This window comes from Engystomops pustulosus, chromosome 9, assembly GCF_040894005.1.
Source record: "Engystomops pustulosus chromosome 9, aEngPut4.maternal, whole genome shotgun sequence".
In the NCBI taxonomy this organism is placed as follows: domain Eukaryota; kingdom Metazoa; phylum Chordata; class Amphibia; order Anura; family Leptodactylidae; genus Engystomops; species Engystomops pustulosus.
In genome coordinates this window covers 69,277,558-69,298,169 of record NC_092419.1, presented here as the reverse complement: position 1 = coordinate 69,298,169, position 20,612 = coordinate 69,277,558, and the positions used below count along the sequence as shown (strand labels likewise).

Genomic DNA, 20,612 nt, shown 5'->3' with positions numbered 1-20,612 from the left:
ATAGAGAAACTAACACAATTTTCAGGTTCAAAAAGGTCAACGGAACTTGGGATTCCCAGCCAGTCTCCCATGCTGGTACTTGCCAAGCCTTAAGCTGCATTGCTGCTGTGATCTGACGAGAGCACGCACATTCAGCTTAGAATGGCCGTTGACAGCAGCTGTTCAATTTGAACCTTCTTTTACTATCTCATAGAGAAACTAACACAATTTTCAGGTTCAAAAAGCTCAACAGAACTTGGGATTCCCAGCCAGTCTCCCATGCTGGTACTTGCCAAGCCTTAAGCTGCATTGCTGCTGCCATCTGACGAGAGCAGGCACATTCAGCTTAGAATGGCCGTTGACAGCAGCTGTTCAATTTGAACCTTCTTTTACCATCTTTGACAGAGAAACTAACAATTTTCAGGTTCAAAAAGGTCAACAGAACTTGGGATTCCCAGCCAGTCTCCCATGCTGGTACTTGCCAAGCCTTAAGCTGCATTGCTGCTGCCATCTGACGAGAGCAGGCACATTCAGCTTAGAATGGCCGTTGACAGCAGCTGTTCAATTTGAACCTTCTTTTACCATCTTTGACAGAGAAACTAACAATTTTCAGGTTCAAAAAGGTCAACAGAACTTGGGATTCCCAGCCAGTCTCCCATGCTGGTACTTGCCAAGCCTTAAGCTGCATTGATGCTGCGATCTGATGAGAGCAGGCACATTCAGCTTAGAATGGCCGTTGACAGCAGCTGTTCAGTTTGAACCTTCTTTTACTATCTCATAGAGAAACTAACACAATTTTCAGGTTCAAAAAGGTCAACGGAACTTGGAATTCGCAGCCAGTCTCCCATGCTGGTACTTGCCAAGCCTTAAGCCGCATCGCTGCTGTGATCCGACAAGAGCACGCACATTCAGCTTAGAATGGCCGTTGACAGCAGCTGTTCAATTTGAACCTTCTTTTACTATCTCATAGAGAAACTAACACAATTTTCAGGTTCAAAAAGGTCAACGGAACTTGGGATTCCCAGCCAGTCTCCCATGCTGGTACTTGCCAAGCCTTAAGCTGCATTGCTGCTGTGATCTGACGAGAGCGGGCACATTCAGCTTAGAATGGCCGTTGACAGCAGCTGTTCAGTTTGAACCTTCTTTTAATATCTCATAGAGAAACTAACACAATTTTCAGGTTCAAAAAGGTCAACGGAACTTGGTATTCCCAGCCAGTCTCCCATGCTGGTACTTGCCAAGCCTTAAGCTGCATTGCTGCTGCGATCTGACGAGAGCAGGCATATTCAGCTTAGAATGGCCGTTGACAGCAGCTGTTCAATTTGAACCTTCTTTTACTATCTCATAGAGAAACTAACACAATTTTCAGGTTCAAAAAGGTCAACGGAACTTGGAATTCGCAGCCAGTCTCCCATGCTGGTACTTGCCAAGCCTTAAGCCGCATCGCTGCTGTGATCCGACAAGAGCACGCACATTCAGCTTAGAATGGCCGTTGACAGCAGCTGTTCAATTTGAACCTTCTTTTACTATCTCATAGAGAAACTAACACAATTTTCAGGTTCAAAAAGGTCAACGGAACTTGGGATTCCCAGCCAGTCTCCCATGCTGGTACTTGCCAAGCCTTAAGCTGCATTGCTGCTGTGATCTGACGAGAGCACGCACATTCAGCTTAGAATGGCCGTTGACAGCAGCTGTTCAATTTGAACCTTCTTTTACTATCTCATAGAGAAACTAACACAATTTTCAGGTTCAAAAAGCTCAACAGAACTTGGGATTCCCAGCCAGTCTCCCATGCTGGTACTTGCCAAGCCTTAAGCTGCATTGCTGCTGCCATCTGACGAGAGCAGGCACATTCAGCTTAGAATGGCCGTTGACAGCAGCTGTTCAATTTGAACCTTCTTTTACCATCTTTGACAGAGAAACTAACAATTTTCAGGTTCAAAAAGGTCAACAGAACTTGGGATTCCCAGCCAGTCTCCCATGCTGGTACTTGCCAAGCCTTAAGCTGCATTGCTGCTGCCATCTGACGAGAGCAGGCACATTCAGCTTAGAATGGCCGTTGACAGCAGCTGTTCAATTTGAACCTTCTTTTACCATCTTTGACAGAGAAACTAACAATTTTCAGGTTCAAAAAGGTCAACAGAACTTGGGATTCCCAGCCAGTCTCCCATGCTGGTACTTGCCAAGCCTTAAGCTGCATTGATGCTGCGATCTGATGAGAGCAGGCACATTCAGCTTAGAATGGCCGTTGACAGCAGCTGTTCAGTTTGAACCTTCTTTTACTATCTCATAGAGAAACTAACACAATTTTCAGGTTCAAAAAGGTCAACGGAACTTGGAATTCGCAGCCAGTCTCCCATGCTGGTACTTGCCAAGCCTTAAGCCGCATCGCTGCTGTGATCCGACAAGAGCACGCACATTCAGCTTAGAATGGCCGTTGACAGCAGCTGTTCAATTTGAACCTTCTTTTACTATCTCATAGAGAAACTAACACAATTTTCAGGTTCAAAAAGGTCAACGGAACTTGGGATTCCCAGCCAGTCTCCCATGCTGGTACTTGCCAAGCCTTAAGCTGCATTGCTGCTGTGATCTGACGAGAGCGGGCACATTCAGCTTAGAATGGCCGTTGACAGCAGCTCTTCAGTTTGAACCTTCTTTTAATATCTCATAGAGAAACTAACACAATTTTCAGGTTCAAAAAGGTCAACGGAACTTGGTATTCCCAGCCAGTCTCCCATGCTGGTACTTGCCAAGCCTTAAGCTGCATTGCTGCTGCGATCTGACGAGAGCAGGCATATTCAGCTTAGAATGGCCGTTGACAGCAGCTGTTCCATTTGAACCTTCTTTTACCATCTTTGACAGAGAAACTAACAATTTTCAGGTTCAAAAAGGTCAACAGAACTTGGGATTCCCAGCCAGTCTCCCATGCTTGTACTTGCCAAGCCTTAAGCTGCATTGTTGCTGCGATCTGACGAGAGCAGGCACATTCAGCTTCGAATGGCCGTTCACAGCAGCTGTTCAATTTGAACCTTCTTTTACTATCTCATAGAGAAACTAAGACAATTTTCAGGTTCAAAAAGGTCAACAGAACTTGGGATTCCCAGCCAGTCTCCCATGCTTGTACTTGCCAAGCCTTAAGCTTCATTGCTGCTGCCATCTGGCGAGAGCAGGCACATTCAGCTTAGAATGGCCGTTGACAGCAGCTGTTCAATTTGAACCTTCTTTTACCATCTCTGACAGAGAAACTAACAATTTTCAGGTTCAAAAAGGTCAACAGAACTTGGGATTCCCAGCCAGTCTCCCATGCTGGTACTTGCCAAGCCTTAAGCTGCATTGATGCTGCGATCTGACGAGAGCAGGCACATTCAGCTTAGAATGGCCGTTGACAGCAGCTGTTCAGTTTGAACCTTCTTTTACTATCTCATAGAGAAACTAACACAATTTTCAGGTTCAAAAAGGTCAACGGAACTTGGAATTCGCAGCCAGTCTCCCATGCTGGTACTTGCCAAGCCTTAAGCCGCATCGCTGCTGTGATCCGACAAGAGCACGCACATTCAGCTTAGAATGGCCGTTGACAGCAGCTGTTCAATTTGAACCTTCTTTTACTATCTCATAGAGAAACTAACACAATTTTCAGGTTCAAAAAGGTCAACGGAACTTGGGATTCCCAGCCAGTCTCCCATGCTGGTACTTGCCAAGCCTTAAGCTGCATTGCTGCTGTGATCTGACGAGAGCAGGCACATTCAGCTTAGAATGGCCGTTGACAGCAGCTGTTCAGTTTGAACCTTCTTTTACTATCTCATAGAGAAACTAACACAATTTTCAGGTTCAAAAAGGTCAACGGAACTTGGTATTCCCAGCCAGTCTCCCATGCTGGTACTTGCCAAGCCTTAAGCTGCATTGCTGCTGCGATCTGACGAGAGCAGGCATATTCAGCTTAGAATGGCCGTTGACAGCAGCTGTTCCATTTGAACCTTCTTTTACCATCTTTGACAGAGAAACTAACAATTTTCAGGTTCAAAAAGGTCAACAGAACTTGGGATTCCCAGCCAGTCTCCCATGCTTGTACTTGCCAAGCCTTAAGCTGCATTGTTGCTGCGATCTGACGAGAGCAGGCACATTCAGCTTCGAATGGCCGTTCACAGCAGCTGTTCAATTTGAACCTTCTTTTACTATCTCATAGAGAAACTAAGACAATTTTCAGGTTCAAAAAGGTCAACAGAACTTGGGATTCCCAGCCAGTCTCCCATGCTTGTACTTGCCAAGCCTTAAGCTTCATTGCTGCTGCCATCTGGCGAGAGCAGGCACATTCAGCTTAGAATGGCCGTTGACAGCAGCTGTTCAATTTGAACCTTCTTTTACCATCTCTGACAGAGAAACTAACAATTTTCAGGTTCAAAAAGGTCAACAGAACTTGGGATTCCCAGCCAGTCTCCCATGCTGGTACTTGCCAAGCCTTAAGCTGCATTGATGCTGCGATCTGACGAGAGCAGGCACATTCAGCTTAGAATGGCCGTTGACAGCAGCTGTTCAGTTTGAACCTTCTTTTACTATCTCATAGAGAAACTAACACAATTTTCAGGTTCAAAAAGGTCAACGGAACTTGGAATTCGCAGCCAGTCTCCCATGCTGGTACTTGCCAAGCCTTAAGCCGCATCGCTGCTGTGATCCGACAAGAGCACGCACATTCAGCTTAGAATGGCCGTTGACAGCAGCTGTTCAATTTGAACCTTCTTTTACTATCTCATAGAGAAACTAACACAATTTTCAGGTTCAAAAAGGTCAACGGAACTTGGGATTCCCAGCCAGTCTCCCATGCTGGTACTTGCCAAGCCTTAAGCTGCATTGCTGCTGTGATCTGACGAGAGCAGGCACATTCAGCTTAGAATGGCCGTTGACAGCAGCTGTTCAGTTTGAACCTTCTTTTACTATCTCATAGAGAAACTAACACAATTTTCAGGTTCAAAAAGGTCAACGGAACTTGGTATTCCCAGCCAGTCTCCCATGCTGGTACTTGCCAAGCCTTAAGCTGCATTGCTGCTGCGATCTGACGAGAGCAGGCACATTCAGCTTAGAATGGCCGTTGACAGCAGCTGTTCAATTTGAACCTTCTTTTACCATCTTTGACAGAGAAACTAACAATTTTCAGGTTCAAATAGGTCAACAGAACTTGGGATTCCCAGCCAGTCTCCCATGCTGGTACTTGCCAAGCCTTAAGCTGCATTGATGCTGCGATCTGACGAGAGCAGGCACATTCAGCTTAGAATGGCCGTTGACAGCAGCTGTTCAGTTTGAACCTTCTTTTACTATCTCATAGAGAAACTAACACAATTTTCAGGTTCAAAAAGGTCAACGGAACTTGGAATTCGCAGCCAGTCTCCCATGCTGGTACTTGCCAAGCCTTAAGCCGCATCGCTGCTGTGATCCGACAAGAGCACGCACATTCAGCTTAGAATGGCCGTTGACAGCAGCTGTTCAATTTGAACCTTCTTTTACTATCTCATAGAGAAACTAACACAATTTTCAGGTTCAAAAAGCTCAACAGAACTTGGGATTCCCAGCCAGTCTCCCATGCTGGTACTTGCCAAGCCTTAAGCTGCATTGCTGCTGCCATCTGACGAGAGCAGGCACATTCAGCTTAGAATGGCCGTTGACAGCAGCTGTTCAATTTGAACCTTCTTTTACCATCTTTGACAGAGAAACTAACAATTTTCAGGTTCAAAAAGGTCAACAGAACTTGGGATTCCCAGCCAGTCTCCCATGCTGGTACTTGCCAAGCCTTAAGCTGCATTGCTGCTGCCATCTGACGAGAGCAGGCACATTCAGCTTAGAATGGCCGTTGACAGCAGCTGTTCAATTTGAACCTTCTTTTACCATCTTTGACAGAGAAACTAACAATTTTCAGGTTCAAAAAGGTCAACAGAACTTGGGATTCCCAGCCAGTCTCCCATGCTGGTACTTGCCAAGCCTTAAGCTGCATTGATGCTGCGATCTGATGAGAGCAGGCACATTCAGCTTAGAATGGCCGTTGACAGCAGCTGTTCAGTTTGAACCTTCTTTTACTATCTCATAGAGAAACTAACACAAATTTCAGGTTCAAAAAGGTCAACGGAACTTGGAATTCGCAGCCAGTCTCCCATGCTGGTACTTGCCAAGCCTTAAGCCGCATCGCTGCTGTGATCCGACAAGAGCACGCACATTCAGCTTAGAATGGCCGTTGACAGCAGCTGTTCAATTTGAACCTTCTTTTACTATCTCATAGAGAAACTAACACAATTTTCAGGTTCAAAAAGGTCAACGGAACTTGGGATTCCCAGCCAGTCTCCCATGCTGGTACTTGCCAAGCCTTAAGCTGCATTGCTGCTGCGATCTGACGAGAGCGGGCACATTCAGCTTAGAATGGCCGTTGACAGCAGCTGTTCAGTTTGAACCTTCTTTTACTATCTCATAGAGAAACTAACACAATTTTCAGGTTCAAAAAGGTCAACGGAACTTGGGATTCCCAGCCAGTCTCCCATGCTGGTACTTGCCAAGCCTTAAGCTGCATTGCTGCTGCGATCTGATGAGAGCAGGCATATTCAGCTTAGAATGGCCGTTGACAGCAGCTGTTCCATTTGAACCTTCTTTTACCATCTTTGACAGAGAAACTAACAATTTTCAGGTTCAAAAAGGTCAACAGAACTTGGGATTCCCAGCCTTGTACTTGCCAAGCCTTAAGCTGCATTGTTGCTGCGATCTGACGAGAGCAGGCACATTCAGCTTAGAATGGCCGTTGACAGCAACTGTTCAATTTGAACCTTCTTTTACTATCTCATAGAGAAACTTACACAATTTTCAGGTTCAAAAAGGTCAACAGAACTTGGGATTCCCAGCCAGTCTCCCATGCTTGTACTTGCCAAGCCTTAAGCTGCATTGCTGCTGCCATCTGACGAGAGCAGGCACATTCAGCTTAGAATGGCCGTTGACAGCAGCTGTTCAATTTGAACCTTCTTTTACCATCTTTGACAGAGAAACTAACAATTTTCAGGTTCAAAAAGGTCAACAGAACTTGGGATTCCCAGCCAGTCTCCCATGCTGGTACTTGCCAAGCCTTAAGCTGCATTGATGCTGCGATCTGACGAGAGCAGGCACATTCAGCTTAGAATGGCCGTTGACAGCAGCTGTTCAGTTTGAACCTTCTTTTACTATCTCATAGAGAAACTAACACAATTTTCAGGTTCAAAAAGGTCAACGGAACTTGGAATTCGCAGCCAGTCTCCCATGCTGGTACTTGCCAAGCCTTAAGCCGTATCGCTGCTGTGATCCGACAAGAGCACGCACATTCAGCTTAGAATGGCCGTTGACAGCAGCTGTTCAATTTGAACCTTCTTTTACTATCTCATAGAGAAACTAACACAATTTTCAGGTTCAAAAAGGTCAACGGAACTTGGGATTCCCAGCCAGTCTCCCATGCTGGTACTTGCCAAGCCTTAAGCTGCATTGCTGCTGCGATCTGTCGAGAGCAGGCACATTCAGCTTAGAATGGCCGTTGACAGCAGCTGTTCAATTTGAACCTTCTTTTACCATCTTTGACAGAGAAACTAACAATTTTCAGGTTCAAAAAGGTCAACAGAACTTGGGATTCCCAGCCAGTCTCCCATGCTTGTACTTGCCAAGCCTTAAGCTGCATTGTTGCTGCGATCTGACGAGAGCAGGCACATTCAGCTTAGAATGGCCGTTGACAGCAGCTGTTCAATTTGAACCTTCTTTTACTATCTCATAGAGAAACTAACACAATTTTCAGGTTCAAAAAGGTCAACAGAACTTGGGATTCCCAGCCAGTCTCCCATGCTGGTACTTGCCAAGCCTTAAGCTGCATTGCTGCTGCGATCTGACGAGAGCAGGCACATTCAGCTTAGAATGGCCGTTGACAGCAGCTGTTCAATTTGAACCTTCTTTTACTATCTCATAGAAAAACTAACACAATTTTCAGGTTCAAAAAGGTCAACAGTACTTGGGATTCCCAGCCAGTCTCCCATGCTGGTACTTGCCAAGCCTTACGCTGCATTGCTGCTGCGATCTGACGAGAGCAGGCACATTCAGCTTAGAATGGCCGTTGACAGCAGCTGTTCAGTTTGAACCTTCTTTTACTATCTCATAGAGAAACTAACACAATTTTCAGGTTCAAAAAGGTCAACGGAACTTGGTATTCCCAGCCAGTCTCCCATGCTGGTACTTGCCAAGCCTTAAGCTGCATTGCTGCTGCGATCTGACGAGAGCAGGCACATTCAGCTTAGAATGGCCGTTGACAGCAGCTGTTCAATTTGAACCTTCTTTTACCATCTTTGACAGAGAAACTAACAATTTTCAGGTTCAAATAGGTCAACAGAACTTGGGATTCCCAGCCAGTCTCCCATGCTGGTACTTGCCAAGCCTTAAGCTGCATTGATGCTGCGATCTGACGAGAGCAGGCACATTCAGCTTAGAATGGCCGTTGACAGCAGCTGTTCAGTTTGAACCTTCTTTTACTATCTCATAGAGAAACTAACACAATTTTCAGGTTCAAAAAGGTCAACGGAACTTGGAATTCGCAGCCAGTCTCCCATGCTGGTACTTGCCAAGCCTTAAGCCGCATCGCTGCTGTGATCCGACAAGAGCACGCACATTCAGCTTAGAATGGCCGTTGACAGCAGCTGTTCAATTTGAACCTTCTTTTACTATCTCATAGAGAAACTAACACAATTTTCAGGTTCAAAAAGCTCAACAGAACTTGGGATTCCCAGCCAGTCTCCCATGCTGGTACTTGCCAAGCCTTAAGCTGCATTGCTGCTGCCATCTGACGAGAGCAGGCACATTCAGCTTAGAATGGCCGTTGACAGCAGCTGTTCAATTTGAACCTTCTTTTACCATCTTTGACAGAGAAACTAACAATTTTCAGGTTCAAAAAGGTCAACAGAACTTGGGATTCCCAGCCAGTCTCCCATGCTGGTACTTGCCAAGCCTTAAGCTGCATTGCTGCTGCCATCTGACGAGAGCAGGCACATTCAGCTTAGAATGGCCGTTGACAGCAGCTGTTCAATTTGAACCTTCTTTTACCATCTTTGACAGAGAAACTAACAATTTTCAGGTTCAAAAAGGTCAACAGAACTTGGGATTCCCAGCCAGTCTCCCATGCTGGTACTTGCCAAGCCTTAAGCTGCATTGCTGCTGCGATCTGATGAGAGCAGGCACATTCAGCTTAGAATGGCCTTTGACAGCAGCTGTTCAGTTTGAACCTTCTTTTACTATCTCATAGAGAAACTAACACAATTTTCAGGTTCAAAAAGGTCAACGGAACTTGGAATTCGCAGCCAGTCTCCCATGCTGGTACTTGCCAAGCCTTAAGCCGCATCGCTGCTGTGATCCGACAAGAGCACGAACATTCAGCTTAGAATGGCCGTTGACAGCAGCTGTTCAATTTGAACCTTCTTTTACTATCTCATAGAGAAACTAACACAATTTTCAGGTTCAAAAAGGTCGACGGAACTTGGGATTCCCAGCCAGTCTCCCATGCTGGTACTTGCCAAGCCTTAAGCTGCATTGCTGCTGTGATCTGACGAGAGCGGGCACATTCAGCTTAGAATGGCCGTTGACAGCAGCTGTTCAGTTTGAACCTTCTTTTAATATCTCATAGAGAAACTAACACAATTTTCAGGTTCAAAAAGGTCAACGGAACTTGGTATTCCCAGCCAGTCTCCCATGCTGGTACTTGCCAAGCCTTAAGCCGCATCGCTGCTGTGATCCGACAAGAGCACGCACATTCAGCTTAGAATGGCCGTTGACAGCAGCTGTTCAATTTGAACCTTCTTTTACTATCTCATAGAGAAACTAAGACAATTTTCAGGTTCAAAAAGGTCAACAGAACTTGGGATTCCCAGCCAGTCTCCCATGCTTGTACTTGCCAAGCCTTAAGCTGCATTGCTGCTGCCATCTGGCGAGAGCAGGCACATTCAGCTTAGAATGGCCGTTGACAGCAGCTGTTCAATTTGAACCTTCTTTTACCATCTCTGACAGAGAAACTAACAATTTTCAGGTTCAAAAAGGTCAACAGAACTTGGGATTCCCAGCCAGTCTCCCATGCTGGTACTTGCCAAGCCTTAAGCTGCATTGATGCTGCGATCTGACGAGTGCAGGCACATTCAGCTTAGAATGGCCGTTGACAGCAGCTGTTCAGTTTGAACCTTCTTTTACTATCTCATAGAGAAACTAACACAATTTTCAGGTTCAAAAAGGTCAACGGAACTTGGAATTCGCAGCCAGTCTCCCATGCTGGTACTTGCCAAGCCTTAAGCCGCATCGCTGCTGTGATCCGACAAGAGCACGCACATTCAGCTTAGAATGGCCGTTGACAGCAGCTGTTCAATTTGAACCTTCTTTTACTATCTCATAGAGAAACTAACACAATTTTCAGGTTCAAAAAGGTCAACGGAACTTGGGATTCCCAGCCAGTCTCCCATGCTGGTACTTGCCAAGCCTTAAGCTGCATTGCTGCTGTGATCTGACGAGAGCAGGCACATTCAGCTTAGAATGGCCGTTGACAGCAGCTGTTCAGTTTGAACCTTCTTTTACTATCTCATAGAGAAACTAACACAATTTTCAGGTTCAAAAAGGTCAACGGAACTTGGAATTCGCAGCCAGTCTCCCATGCTGGTACTTGCCAAGTCTTAAGCCGCATCGCTGCTGTGATCCGACAAGAGCACGCACATTCAGCTTAGAATGGCCGTTGACAGCAGCTGTTCAATTTGAACCTTCTTTTACTATCTCATAGAGAATCTAACACAATTTTCAGGTTCAAAAAGCTCAACAGAACTTGGGATTCCCAGCCAGTCTCCCATGCTGGTACTTGCCAAGCCTTAAGCTGCATTGCTGCTGCCATCTGACGAGAGCAGGCACATTCAGCTTAGAATGGCCGTTGACAGCAGCTGTTCAATTTGAACCTTCTTTTACCATCTTTGACAGAGAAACTAACAATTTTCAGGTTCAAAAAGGTCAACAGAACTTGGGATTCCCAGCCAGTCTCCCATGCTGGTACTTGCCAAGCCTTAAGCTGCATTGCTGCTGCCATCTGACGAGAGCAGGCACATTCAGCTTAGAATGGCCGTTGACAGCAGCTGTTCAATTTGAACCTTCTTTTACCATCTTTGACAGAGAAACTAAAAATTTTCAGGTTCAAAAAGGTCAACAGAACTTGGGATTCCCAGCCAGTCTCCCATGCTGGTACTTGCCAAGCCTTAAGCTGCATTGCTGCTGTGATCTGACGAGAGCAGGCACATTCAGCTTAGAATGGCCGTTGACAGCAGCTGTTCAGTTTGAACCTTCTTTTACTATCTCATAGAGAAACTAACACAATTTTCAGGTTCAAAAAGGTCAACGGAACTTGGAATTCGCAGCCAGTCTCCCATGCTGGTACTTGCCAAGCCTTAAGCCGCATCGCTGCTGTGATCCGACAAGAGCACACACATTCAGCTTAGAATGGCCGTTGACAGCAGCTGTTCAATTTGAACCTTCTTTTACTATCTCATAGAGAAACTAACACAATTTTCAGGTTCAAAAAGGTCAACGGAACTTGGGATTCCCAGCCAGTCTCCCATGCTGGTACTTGCCAAGCCTTAAGCTGCATTGCTGCTGCGATCTGACGAGAGCGGGCACATTCAGCTTAGAATGGCCGTTGACAGCAGCTGTTCAGTTTGAACCTTCTTTTACTATCTCATAGAGAAACTAACACAATTTTCAGGTTCAAAGGAACTTGGTATTCCCAGCCAGTCTCCCATGCTGGTACTTGCCAAGCCTTAAGCTGCATTGCTGCTGCGATCTGATGAGAGCAGGCATATTCAGCTTAGAATGGCCGTTGACAGCAGCTGTTCCATTTGAACCTTCTTTTACCATCTTTGACAGAGAAACTAACAATTTTCAGGTTCAAAAAGGTCAACAGAACTTGGGATTCCCAGCCAGTCTCCCATGCTTGTACTTGCCAAGCCTTAAGCTGCATTGTTGCTGCGATCTGACGAGAGCAGGCACATTCAGCTTAGAATGGCCGTTGACAGCAGCTGTTCAATTTGAACCTTCTTTTACTATCTCATAGAGAAACTAACACAATTTTCAGGTTCAAAAAGGTCAACAGAACTTGGGATTCCCAGCCAGTCTCCCATGCTTGTACTTGCCAAGCCTTAAGCTGCATTGCTGCTGCCATCTGACGAGAGCAGGCACATTCAGCTTAGAATGGCCGTTGACAGCAGCTGTTCAATTTGAACCTTCTTTTACCATCTTTGACAGAGAAACTAACAATTTTCAGGTTCAAAAAGGTCAACATAACTTGGGATTCCCAGCCAGTCTCCCATGCTGGTACTTGCCAAGCCTTAAGCTGCATTGATGCTGCGATCTGACGAGAGCAGGCACATTCAGCTTAGAATGGCCGTTGACAGCAGCTGTTCAGTTTGAACCTTCTTTTACTATCTCATAGAGAAACTAACACAATTTTCAGGTTCAAAAAGGTCAACGGAACTTGGAATTCGCAGCCAGTCTCCCATGCTGGTACTTGCCAAGCCTTAAGCCGCATCGCTGCTGTGATCCGACAAGAGCACGCACATTCAGCTTAGAATGGCCGTTGACAGCAGCTGTTCAATTTGAACCTTCTTTTACTATCTCATAGAGAAACTAACACAATTTTCAGGTTCAAAAAGGTCAACGGAACTTGGGATTCCCAGCCAGTCTCCCATGCTGGTACTTGCCAAGCCTTAAGCTGCATTGCTGCTGCGATCTGTCAAGAGCAGGCACATTCAGCTTAGAATGGCCGTTGACAGCAGCTGTTCAATTTGAACCTTCTTTTACGATCTTTGACAGAGAAACTAACAATTTTCAGGTTCAAAAAGGTCAACAGAACTTGGGATTCCCAGCCAGTCTCCCATGCTTGTACTTGCCAAGCCTTAAGCTGCATTGTTGCTGCGATCTGACGAGAGCAGGCACATTCAGCTTAGAATGGCCGTTGACAGCAGCTGTTCAATTTGAACCTTCTTTTACTATCTCATAGAGAAACTAACACAATTTTAAGGTTCAAAAAGGTCAACAGAACTTGGGATTCCCAGCCAGTCTCCCATGCTGGTACTTGCCAAGCCTTAAGCTGCATTGCTGCTGCAATCTGACGAGAGCAGGCACATTCAGCTTAGAATGGCCGTTGACAGCAGCTGTTCAATTTGAACCTTCTTTTACTATCTCATAGAAAAACTAACACAATTTTCAGGTTCAAAAAGGTCAACAGTACTTGGGATTCCCAGCCAGTCTCCCATGCTGGTACTTGCCAAGCCTTACGCTGCATTGCTGGTGCGATCTGACGAGAGCAGGCACATTCAGCTTAGAATGGCCGTTGACAGCAGCTGTTCAATTTGAACCTTCTTTTACTATCTCATAGAGAAACTAACACAATTTTCAGGTTCAAAAAGGTCAACAGAACTTGGGATTCCCAGCCAGTCTCCCATGCTGGTACTTGCCAAGCCTTAAGCTGCATTGCTGCTGCGATCTGACGAGAGCAGGCACATTCAGCTTAGAATGGCCGTTGACAGCAGCTGTTCAATTTGAACCTTCTTTTACTATCTCATAGAGAAACTAACACAATTTTCAGGTTCAAAAAGGTCAACGGAACTTGGGATTCCCAGCCAGTCTCCCATGCTGGTACTTGCCAAGCTTTAAGCTGCTGCGATCTGACGAGAGCAGGCACATTCAGCTTAGAATGGCCGTTGACAGCAGCTGTTCAATTTGAACCTTCTTTTACTATCTCATAGAGAAACTAACACAATTTTTAGGTTCAAAAATTTCAACAGAACTTGGGATTCCCAGCCAGTCTCCCATGCTGGTACTTGCCAAGCCTTAAGCTGCATTGCTGTTGCGATCTGATGAGAGCAGGCACATTCAGCTTAGAATGGCCGTTGACAGCAGCTGTTCAATTTGAACCTTCTTTTACTATCTCATAGAGAAACTAACACAATTTTCAGGTTCAAAAAGGTCAACGGAACTTGGGATTCCCAGCCAGTCTCCCATGCTGGTACTTGCCAAGCCTTAAGCTGCATTGCTGCTGCGATCTGACGAGAGCAGGCACATTCAGCTTAGAATGGCCGTTGACAGCAGCTGTTCAGTTTGAACCTTCTTTTACTATCTCATAGAGAAACTAACACAATTTTCAGGTTTAAAAAGGCCAACGGAACTTGGGATTCGCAGCCAGTCTCCCATGCTGGTACTTGCCAAGCCTTAAGCCGCATCGCTGCTGTGATCCGACAAGAGCACGCACATTCAGCTTAGAATGGCCGTTGACACCAGATGTTCAATTTGAACCTTCTTTTACTATCTCATAGAGAAACTAACACAATTTTCAGGTTCAAAAAGGTCAACGGAACTTGGGATTCCCAGCCAGTCTCCCATGCTGGTACTTGCCAAGCCTTACGCTGCATTGCTGGTGAGATCTGACGAGAGCAGGCACATTCAGCTTAGAATGGCCGTTGACAGCAGCTGTTCAATTTGAACCTTCTTTTACTATCTCATAGAGAAACTAACACAATTTTCAGGTTCAAAAAGGTCAACAGAACTTGGGATTCCCAGCCAGTCTCCCATGCTGGTACTTGCCAAGCCTTAAGCTGCATTGCTGCTGCGATCTGACGAGAGCAGGCACATTCAGCTTAGAATGGCCGTTGACAGCAGCTGTTCAATTTGAACCTTCTTTTACTATCTCATAGAGAAACTAACACAATTTTCAGGTTCAAAAAGGTCAACGGAACTTGGGATTCCCAGCCAGTCTCCCATGCTGGTACTTGCCAAGCTTTAAGCTGCTGCGATCTGACGAGAGCAGGCACATTCAGCTTAGAATGGCCGTTGACAGCAGCTGTTCAATTTGAACCTTCTTTTACTATCTCATAGAGAAACTAACACAATTTTTAGGTTCAAAAATTTCAACAGAACTTGGGATTCCCAGCCAGTCTCCCATGCTGGTACTTGCCAAGCCTTAAGCTGCATTGCTGTTGCGATCTGATGAGAGCAGGCACATTCAGCTTAGAATGGCCGTTGACAGCAGCTGTTCAATTTGAACCTTCTTTTACTATCTCATAGAGAAACTAACACAATTTTCAGGTTCAAAAAGGTCAACGGAACTTGGGATTCCCAGCCAGTCTCCCATGCTGGTACTTGCCAAGCCTTAAGCTGCATTGCTGCTGCGATCTGACGAGAGCAGGCACATTCAGCTTAGAATGGCCGTTGACAGCAGCTGTTCAGTTTGAACCTTCTTTTACTATCTCATAGAGAAACTAACACAATTTTCAGGTTTAAAAAGGCCAACGGAACTTGGGATTCGCAGCCAGTCTCCCATGCTGGTACTTGCCAAGCCTTAAGCCGCATCGCTGCTGTGATCCGACAAGAGCACGCACATTCAGCTTAGAATGGCCGTTGACACCAGCTGTTCAATTTGAACCTTCTTTTACTATCTCATAGAGAAACTAACACAATTTTCAGGTTCAAAAAGGTCAACGGAACTTGGGATTCCCAGCCAGTCTCCCATGCTGGTACTTGCCAAGCCTTAAGCTGCATTGCTGCTGCGATCTGACGAGAGCAGGCACATTCAGCTTAGAATGGCCGTTGACAGCAGCTGTTCAATTTGAACCTTCTTTTACTATCTCATAGAGAAACTAACACAATTTTCAGGTTCAAAAAGGTCAACGGAACTTGGGATTCCCAGCCAGTCTCCCATGCTGGTACTTACCAAGCCTTAAGCTGCATTGCTGCTGCCATCTGACGAGAGCAGGCACATTCAGCTTAGAATGGCCGTTGACAGCAGCTGTTCAATTTGAACCTTCTTTTACTATCTCATAGAGAAACTAACACAATTTTCAGGTTCAAAAAGGTCAACAGAACTTGGGATTCCCAGCCAGTCTCCCATGCTGGTACTTGCCAAGCCTTAAGCTGCATTGCTGCTGCGATCTGACGAGAGCAGGCACATTCAGCTTAGAATGGCCGTTGACAGCAGCTGTTCAATTTGAACCTTCTTTTACTATCTCATAGAGAAACTAACACAATTTTCAGGTTCAAAAAGCTCAACAGAACTTGGGATTCCCAGCCAGTCTCCCATGCTGGTACTTGCCAAGCCTTAAGCTGCATTGCTGCTGCCATCTGACGAGAGCAGGCACATTCAGCTTAGAATGGCCGTTGACAGCAGCTGTTCAATTTGAACCTTCTTTTACCATCTTTGACAGAGAAACTAACAATTTTCAGGTTCAAAAAGGTCAACAGAACTTGGGATTCCCAGCCAGTCTCCCATGCTGGTACTTGCCAAGCCTTAAGCTGCATTGCTGCTGCCATCTGACGAGAGCAGGCACATTCAGCTTAGAATGGCCGTTGACAGCAGCTGTTCAATTTGAACCTTCTTTTACCATCTTTGACAGAGAAACTAACAATTTTCAGGTTCAAAAAGGTCAACAGAACTTGGGATTCCCAGCCAGTCTCCCATGCTGGTACTTGCCAAGCCTTAAGCTGCATTGCTGCTGTGATCTGACGAGAGCAGGCACATTCAGCTTAGAATGGCCGTTGACAGCAGCTGTTCAGTTTGAACCTTCTTTTACTATCTCATAGAGAAACTAACACAATTTTCAGGTTCAAAAAGGTCAACGGAACTTGGAATTCGCAGCCAGTCTCCCATGCTGGTACTTGCCAAGCCTTAAGCCGCATCGCTGCTGTGATCCGACAAGAGCACGCACATTCAGCTTAGAATGGCCGTTGACAGCAGCTGTTCAATTTGAACCTTCTTTTACTATCTCATAGAGAAACTAACACAATTTTCAGGTTCAAAAAGGTCAACGGAACTTGGGATTCCCAGCCAGTCTCCCATGCTGGTACTTGCCAAGCCTTAAGCTGCATTGCTGCTGCGATCTGACGAGAGCGGGCACATTCAGCTTAGAATGGCCGTTGACAGCAGCTGTTCAGTTTGAACCTTCTTTTACTATCTCATAGAGAAACTAACACAATTTTCAGGTTCAAAGGAACTTGGTATTCCCAGCCAGTCTCCCATGCTGGTACTTGCCAAGCCTTAAGCTGCATTGCTGCTGCGATCTGATGAGAGCAGGCATATTCAGCTTAGAATGGCCGTTGACAGCAGCTGTTCCATTTGAACCTTCTTTTACCATCTTTGACAGAGAAACTAACAATTTTCAGGTTCAAAAAGGTCAACAGAACTTGGGATTCCCAGCCAGTCTCCCATGCTTGTACTTGCCAAGCCTTAAGCTGCATTGTTGCTGCGATCTGACGAGAGCAGGCACATTCAGCTTAGAATGGCCGTTGACAGCAGCTGTTCAATTTGAACCTTCTTTTACTATCTCATAGAGAAACTAACACAGTTTTCAGGTTCAAAAAGGTCAACAGAACTTGGGATTCCCAGCCAGTCTCCCATGCTTATACTTGCCAAGCCTTAAGCTGCATTGCTGCTGCCATCTGACGAGAGCAGGCACATTCAGCTTAGAATGGCCGTTGACAGCAGCTGTTCAATTTGAACCTTCTTTTACCATCTTTGACAGAGAAACTAACAATTTTCAGGTTCAAAAAGGTCAACAGAACTTGGGATTCCCAGCCAGTCTCCCATGCTGGTACTTGCCAAGCCTTAAGCTGCATTGATGCTGCGATCTGACGAGAGCAGGCACATTCAGCTTAGAATGGCCGTTGACAGCAGCTGTTCAGTTTGAACCTTCTTTTACTATCTCATAGAGAAACTAACACAATTTTCAGGTTCAAAAAGGTCAACGGAACTTGGAATTCGCAGCCAGTCTCCCATGCTGGTACTTGCCAAGCCTTAAGCCGCATCGCTGCTGTGATCCGACAAGAGCACGCACATTCAGCTTAGAATGGCCGTTGACAGCAGCTGCTCAATTTGAACCTTCTTTTACTATCTCATAGAGAAACTAACACAATTTTCAGGTTCAAAAAGGTCAACGGAACTTGGGATTCCCAGCCAGTCTCCCATGCTGGTACTTGCCAAGCCTTAAGCTGCATTGCTGCTGCGATCTGTCGAGAGCAGGCACATTCAGCTTAGAATGGCCGTTGACAGCAGCTGTTCAATTTGAACCTTCTTTTACTATCTCATAGAGAAACTAACACAATTTTCAGGTTCAAAAAGGTCAACGGAACTTGGGATTCCCAGCCAGTCTCCCATGCTGGTACTTACCAAGCCTTAAGCTGCATTGCTGCTGCCATCTGACGAGAGCAGGCACATTCAGCTTAGAATGGCCGTTGACAGCAGCTGTTCAATTTGAACCTTCTTTTACTATCTCATAGAGAAACTAACACAATTTTCAGGTTCAAAAAGGTCAACAGAACTTGGGATTCCCAGCCAGTCTCCCATGCTGGTACTTGCCAAGCCTTAAGCTGCATTGCTGCTGCGATCTGACGAGAGCAGGCACATTCAGCTTAGTATGGCCGTTGACAGCAGCTGTTCAATTTGAACCTTCTTTTACTATCTCATAGAGAAACTAACACAATTTTCAGGTTCAAAAAGGTCAACGGAACTTGGGATTCCCAGCCAGTCTCCCATGCTGGTACTTACCAAGCCTTAAGCTGCATTGCTGCTGCCATCTGACGAGAGCAGGCACATTCAGCTTAGAATGGCCGTTGACAGCAGCTGTTCAATTTGAACCTTCTTTTACCATCTTTGACAGAGAAACTAACAATTTTCAGGTTCAAAAAGGTCAACAGAACTTGGGATTCCCAGCCAGTCTCCCATGCTGGTACTTGCCAAGCCTTAAGCTGCATTGATGCTGCGATCTGACGAGAGCAGGCACATTCAGCTTAGAATGGCCGTTGACAGCAGCTGTTCAGTTTGAACCTTCTTTTACTATCTCATAGAGAAACTAACACAATTTTCAGGTTCAAAAAGGTCAACGGAACCTGGAATTCGCAGCCAGTCTCCCATGCTGGTACTTGCCAAGCCTTAAGCCGCATCGCTGCTGTGATCCGACAAGAGCACGCACATTCAGCTTAGAATGGCCGTTGACAGCAGCTGTTCAATTTGAACCTTCTTTTACTATCTCATAGAGAAACTAACATAATTTTCAGGTTCAAAAAGGTCAACGGAACTTGGGATTCCCAGCCAGTCTCCCATGCTGGTACTTGCCAAGCCTTAAGCTGCATTGCTGCTGCGATCTGACGAGAGCAGGCACATTCAGCTTAAAATGGCCGTTGACAGCAGCTGTTCAATTTGAACCTTTTTTTACCATCTTTGACAGAGAAACTAACAATTTTCAGGTTCAAAAAGGTCAACAGAACTTGGGATTCCCAGCCAGTCTCCCATGCTTGTACTTGCCAAGCCTTAAGCTGCATTGTTGCTGCGATCTGACGAGAGCAGGCACATTCAGCTTAGAATGGCCGTTGACAGCAGCTGTTCAGTTTGAACCTTCTTTTACTATCTCATAGAGAAACTAACACAATTTTCAGGTTCAAAAAGGTCAACAGAACTTGGGATTCCCAGCCAGTCTCCCATGCTGGTACTTGCCAAGCCTTAAGCTGCATTGCTGCTGCGATCTGACGAGAGCAGGCACATTAAGCTTAGAATGGCCGTTGACAGCAGCTGTTCAATTTGAACCTTCTTTTACCATCTTTGACAGAGAAACTAACAATTTTCAGGTTCAAAAAGGTCAAAAGAACTTGGGATTCCCAGACAGTCTCCCATGCTGGTACTTGCCAAGCCTTAAGCTGCATTGATGCTGCGATCTGACGAGAGCAGGCACATTCAGCTTAGAATGGCCGTTGACAGCAGCTGTTCAGTTTGAACCTTCTTTTACTATCTCATAGAGAAACTAACACAATTTTCAGGTTCAAAAAGGTCAACGGAACTTGGGATTCACAGCCAGTCTCCCATGCTGGTACTTGCCAAGCCTTAAGCCGCATCGCTGCTGTGATCCGACAAGAGCACGCACATTCAGCTTAGAATGGCCGTTGACAGCAGCTGTTCAATTTGAACCTTCTTTTACTATCTCATAGAGAAACTAACACAATTTTCAGGTTCAAAAAGGTCAACGGAACTTGGGATTCCCAGCCAGTCTCCCATGCTGGTACTTGCCAAGCCTTAAGCTGCATTGCTGCTGCCATCTGACGAGAGCAGGCACATTCAGCTTAGAATGGCCGTTGACAGCAGCTGTTCAATTTGAACCTTCTTTTACCATCTTTGACAGAGAAACTAACAATTTTCAGGTTCAAAAAGGTCAACGGAACTTGGGATTCCCAGCCAGTCTCCCATGCTGGTACTTGCCAAGCCTTAAGCTGCATTGCTGCTGCGATCTGACGAGAGCAGGCACATTCAGCTTAGAATGGCCGTTGACAGCAGCTGTTCAATTTGAACCTTCTTTTACTATCTCATAGAGAAACTAACACAATTTTCAGGTTCAAAAAGGTCAACAGAACTTGGGATTCCCAGCCAGTCTCCCATGCTGGTACTTGCCAAGCCTTAAGCTGCATTGCTGCTGCGATCTGACGAGAGCAGGCACATTCAGCTTAGAATGGCCGTTGACAGCAGCTGTTCAATTTGAACCTTCTTTTACTATCTCATAGAGAAACTAACACAATTTTCAGGTTCAAAAAGGTCAACGGAACTTGGGATTCGC

General features: G+C 45.6%; 69 pseudogenes; all 69 read right to left on the bottom strand.

The window, feature by feature from the left end:
- Window positions 1-34: 34 nt before the first annotated feature.
- LOC140096288 (5S ribosomal RNA) lies at window positions 35-153 on the bottom strand (annotated as a pseudogene).
- A 259-nt stretch (window positions 154-412) lies between these two features.
- On the bottom strand, window positions 413-531 carry LOC140094050 (5S ribosomal RNA; annotated as a pseudogene).
- A 70-nt stretch (window positions 532-601) lies between these two features.
- On the bottom strand, window positions 602-720 carry LOC140083210 (5S ribosomal RNA; annotated as a pseudogene).
- A 259-nt stretch (window positions 721-979) lies between these two features.
- On the bottom strand, window positions 980-1,098 carry LOC140096532 (5S ribosomal RNA; annotated as a pseudogene).
- Window positions 1,099-1,168: 70 nt separating this feature from the next.
- LOC140086634 (5S ribosomal RNA) lies at window positions 1,169-1,287 on the bottom strand (annotated as a pseudogene).
- Window positions 1,288-1,546: 259 nt separating this feature from the next.
- On the bottom strand, window positions 1,547-1,665 carry LOC140096286 (5S ribosomal RNA; annotated as a pseudogene).
- A 259-nt stretch (window positions 1,666-1,924) lies between these two features.
- On the bottom strand, window positions 1,925-2,043 carry LOC140094048 (5S ribosomal RNA; annotated as a pseudogene).
- A 70-nt stretch (window positions 2,044-2,113) lies between these two features.
- LOC140083209 (5S ribosomal RNA) lies at window positions 2,114-2,232 on the bottom strand (annotated as a pseudogene).
- A 259-nt stretch (window positions 2,233-2,491) lies between these two features.
- LOC140096531 (5S ribosomal RNA) lies at window positions 2,492-2,610 on the bottom strand (annotated as a pseudogene).
- A 70-nt stretch (window positions 2,611-2,680) lies between these two features.
- Window positions 2,681-2,799, bottom strand: LOC140086622 (5S ribosomal RNA; annotated as a pseudogene).
- Window positions 2,800-3,247: 448 nt separating this feature from the next.
- Window positions 3,248-3,366, bottom strand: LOC140085794 (5S ribosomal RNA; annotated as a pseudogene).
- Window positions 3,367-3,625: 259 nt separating this feature from the next.
- On the bottom strand, window positions 3,626-3,744 carry LOC140088018 (5S ribosomal RNA; annotated as a pseudogene).
- Window positions 3,745-3,814: 70 nt separating this feature from the next.
- Window positions 3,815-3,933, bottom strand: LOC140086610 (5S ribosomal RNA; annotated as a pseudogene).
- Window positions 3,934-4,381: 448 nt separating this feature from the next.
- On the bottom strand, window positions 4,382-4,500 carry LOC140085793 (5S ribosomal RNA; annotated as a pseudogene).
- Window positions 4,501-4,759: 259 nt separating this feature from the next.
- On the bottom strand, window positions 4,760-4,878 carry LOC140088017 (5S ribosomal RNA; annotated as a pseudogene).
- Window positions 4,879-4,948: 70 nt separating this feature from the next.
- LOC140079040 (5S ribosomal RNA) lies at window positions 4,949-5,067 on the bottom strand (annotated as a pseudogene).
- Window positions 5,068-5,137: 70 nt separating this feature from the next.
- LOC140085792 (5S ribosomal RNA) lies at window positions 5,138-5,256 on the bottom strand (annotated as a pseudogene).
- Window positions 5,257-5,704: 448 nt separating this feature from the next.
- Window positions 5,705-5,823, bottom strand: LOC140094047 (5S ribosomal RNA; annotated as a pseudogene).
- Window positions 5,824-5,893: 70 nt separating this feature from the next.
- LOC140083208 (5S ribosomal RNA) lies at window positions 5,894-6,012 on the bottom strand (annotated as a pseudogene).
- Window positions 6,013-6,271: 259 nt separating this feature from the next.
- LOC140088062 (5S ribosomal RNA) lies at window positions 6,272-6,390 on the bottom strand (annotated as a pseudogene).
- A 70-nt stretch (window positions 6,391-6,460) lies between these two features.
- On the bottom strand, window positions 6,461-6,579 carry LOC140083770 (5S ribosomal RNA; annotated as a pseudogene).
- A 247-nt stretch (window positions 6,580-6,826) lies between these two features.
- Window positions 6,827-6,945, bottom strand: LOC140098752 (5S ribosomal RNA; annotated as a pseudogene).
- A 70-nt stretch (window positions 6,946-7,015) lies between these two features.
- LOC140085791 (5S ribosomal RNA) lies at window positions 7,016-7,134 on the bottom strand (annotated as a pseudogene).
- Window positions 7,135-7,393: 259 nt separating this feature from the next.
- LOC140087528 (5S ribosomal RNA) lies at window positions 7,394-7,512 on the bottom strand (annotated as a pseudogene).
- A 70-nt stretch (window positions 7,513-7,582) lies between these two features.
- LOC140087175 (5S ribosomal RNA) lies at window positions 7,583-7,701 on the bottom strand (annotated as a pseudogene).
- A 70-nt stretch (window positions 7,702-7,771) lies between these two features.
- LOC140081309 (5S ribosomal RNA) lies at window positions 7,772-7,890 on the bottom strand (annotated as a pseudogene).
- Window positions 7,891-7,960: 70 nt separating this feature from the next.
- On the bottom strand, window positions 7,961-8,079 carry LOC140085364 (5S ribosomal RNA; annotated as a pseudogene).
- A 70-nt stretch (window positions 8,080-8,149) lies between these two features.
- LOC140079029 (5S ribosomal RNA) lies at window positions 8,150-8,268 on the bottom strand (annotated as a pseudogene).
- Window positions 8,269-8,338: 70 nt separating this feature from the next.
- LOC140085790 (5S ribosomal RNA) lies at window positions 8,339-8,457 on the bottom strand (annotated as a pseudogene).
- Window positions 8,458-8,905: 448 nt separating this feature from the next.
- On the bottom strand, window positions 8,906-9,024 carry LOC140094046 (5S ribosomal RNA; annotated as a pseudogene).
- Window positions 9,025-9,094: 70 nt separating this feature from the next.
- Window positions 9,095-9,213, bottom strand: LOC140091534 (5S ribosomal RNA; annotated as a pseudogene).
- Window positions 9,214-10,039: 826 nt separating this feature from the next.
- On the bottom strand, window positions 10,040-10,158 carry LOC140094029 (5S ribosomal RNA; annotated as a pseudogene).
- A 259-nt stretch (window positions 10,159-10,417) lies between these two features.
- Window positions 10,418-10,536, bottom strand: LOC140088016 (5S ribosomal RNA; annotated as a pseudogene).
- Window positions 10,537-10,984: 448 nt separating this feature from the next.
- LOC140094044 (5S ribosomal RNA) lies at window positions 10,985-11,103 on the bottom strand (annotated as a pseudogene).
- A 70-nt stretch (window positions 11,104-11,173) lies between these two features.
- Window positions 11,174-11,292, bottom strand: LOC140090504 (5S ribosomal RNA; annotated as a pseudogene).
- A 259-nt stretch (window positions 11,293-11,551) lies between these two features.
- Window positions 11,552-11,670, bottom strand: LOC140088060 (5S ribosomal RNA; annotated as a pseudogene).
- A 61-nt stretch (window positions 11,671-11,731) lies between these two features.
- LOC140096510 (5S ribosomal RNA) lies at window positions 11,732-11,850 on the bottom strand (annotated as a pseudogene).
- A 70-nt stretch (window positions 11,851-11,920) lies between these two features.
- On the bottom strand, window positions 11,921-12,039 carry LOC140087174 (5S ribosomal RNA; annotated as a pseudogene).
- A 70-nt stretch (window positions 12,040-12,109) lies between these two features.
- Window positions 12,110-12,228, bottom strand: LOC140098751 (5S ribosomal RNA; annotated as a pseudogene).
- Window positions 12,229-12,298: 70 nt separating this feature from the next.
- On the bottom strand, window positions 12,299-12,417 carry LOC140096170 (5S ribosomal RNA; annotated as a pseudogene).
- A 259-nt stretch (window positions 12,418-12,676) lies between these two features.
- On the bottom strand, window positions 12,677-12,795 carry LOC140096525 (5S ribosomal RNA; annotated as a pseudogene).
- A 70-nt stretch (window positions 12,796-12,865) lies between these two features.
- On the bottom strand, window positions 12,866-12,984 carry LOC140087172 (5S ribosomal RNA; annotated as a pseudogene).
- Window positions 12,985-13,054: 70 nt separating this feature from the next.
- On the bottom strand, window positions 13,055-13,173 carry LOC140089656 (5S ribosomal RNA; annotated as a pseudogene).
- Window positions 13,174-13,243: 70 nt separating this feature from the next.
- LOC140097494 (5S ribosomal RNA) lies at window positions 13,244-13,362 on the bottom strand (annotated as a pseudogene).
- Window positions 13,363-13,432: 70 nt separating this feature from the next.
- LOC140081308 (5S ribosomal RNA) lies at window positions 13,433-13,551 on the bottom strand (annotated as a pseudogene).
- A 251-nt stretch (window positions 13,552-13,802) lies between these two features.
- On the bottom strand, window positions 13,803-13,921 carry LOC140096083 (5S ribosomal RNA; annotated as a pseudogene).
- A 70-nt stretch (window positions 13,922-13,991) lies between these two features.
- Window positions 13,992-14,110, bottom strand: LOC140101836 (5S ribosomal RNA; annotated as a pseudogene).
- Window positions 14,111-14,558: 448 nt separating this feature from the next.
- On the bottom strand, window positions 14,559-14,677 carry LOC140081307 (5S ribosomal RNA; annotated as a pseudogene).
- A 440-nt stretch (window positions 14,678-15,117) lies between these two features.
- On the bottom strand, window positions 15,118-15,236 carry LOC140101833 (5S ribosomal RNA; annotated as a pseudogene).
- Window positions 15,237-15,495: 259 nt separating this feature from the next.
- Window positions 15,496-15,614, bottom strand: LOC140101832 (5S ribosomal RNA; annotated as a pseudogene).
- A 70-nt stretch (window positions 15,615-15,684) lies between these two features.
- On the bottom strand, window positions 15,685-15,803 carry LOC140090291 (5S ribosomal RNA; annotated as a pseudogene).
- A 70-nt stretch (window positions 15,804-15,873) lies between these two features.
- Window positions 15,874-15,992, bottom strand: LOC140081306 (5S ribosomal RNA; annotated as a pseudogene).
- A 259-nt stretch (window positions 15,993-16,251) lies between these two features.
- LOC140094043 (5S ribosomal RNA) lies at window positions 16,252-16,370 on the bottom strand (annotated as a pseudogene).
- A 70-nt stretch (window positions 16,371-16,440) lies between these two features.
- On the bottom strand, window positions 16,441-16,559 carry LOC140090502 (5S ribosomal RNA; annotated as a pseudogene).
- A 259-nt stretch (window positions 16,560-16,818) lies between these two features.
- Window positions 16,819-16,937, bottom strand: LOC140088059 (5S ribosomal RNA; annotated as a pseudogene).
- Window positions 16,938-16,998: 61 nt separating this feature from the next.
- LOC140096509 (5S ribosomal RNA) lies at window positions 16,999-17,117 on the bottom strand (annotated as a pseudogene).
- Window positions 17,118-17,187: 70 nt separating this feature from the next.
- Window positions 17,188-17,306, bottom strand: LOC140087171 (5S ribosomal RNA; annotated as a pseudogene).
- A 259-nt stretch (window positions 17,307-17,565) lies between these two features.
- On the bottom strand, window positions 17,566-17,684 carry LOC140085789 (5S ribosomal RNA; annotated as a pseudogene).
- A 259-nt stretch (window positions 17,685-17,943) lies between these two features.
- Window positions 17,944-18,062, bottom strand: LOC140087526 (5S ribosomal RNA; annotated as a pseudogene).
- A 70-nt stretch (window positions 18,063-18,132) lies between these two features.
- On the bottom strand, window positions 18,133-18,251 carry LOC140090290 (5S ribosomal RNA; annotated as a pseudogene).
- A 70-nt stretch (window positions 18,252-18,321) lies between these two features.
- On the bottom strand, window positions 18,322-18,440 carry LOC140082672 (5S ribosomal RNA; annotated as a pseudogene).
- A 70-nt stretch (window positions 18,441-18,510) lies between these two features.
- Window positions 18,511-18,629, bottom strand: LOC140090289 (5S ribosomal RNA; annotated as a pseudogene).
- A 70-nt stretch (window positions 18,630-18,699) lies between these two features.
- On the bottom strand, window positions 18,700-18,818 carry LOC140085788 (5S ribosomal RNA; annotated as a pseudogene).
- Window positions 18,819-19,077: 259 nt separating this feature from the next.
- On the bottom strand, window positions 19,078-19,196 carry LOC140085232 (5S ribosomal RNA; annotated as a pseudogene).
- A 70-nt stretch (window positions 19,197-19,266) lies between these two features.
- LOC140087170 (5S ribosomal RNA) lies at window positions 19,267-19,385 on the bottom strand (annotated as a pseudogene).
- Window positions 19,386-19,455: 70 nt separating this feature from the next.
- On the bottom strand, window positions 19,456-19,574 carry LOC140085118 (5S ribosomal RNA; annotated as a pseudogene).
- Window positions 19,575-20,022: 448 nt separating this feature from the next.
- Window positions 20,023-20,141, bottom strand: LOC140092375 (5S ribosomal RNA; annotated as a pseudogene).
- Window positions 20,142-20,211: 70 nt separating this feature from the next.
- On the bottom strand, window positions 20,212-20,330 carry LOC140101831 (5S ribosomal RNA; annotated as a pseudogene).
- A 70-nt stretch (window positions 20,331-20,400) lies between these two features.
- On the bottom strand, window positions 20,401-20,519 carry LOC140081305 (5S ribosomal RNA; annotated as a pseudogene).
- Between the last annotated feature and the right edge of the window lie 93 nt (window positions 20,520-20,612).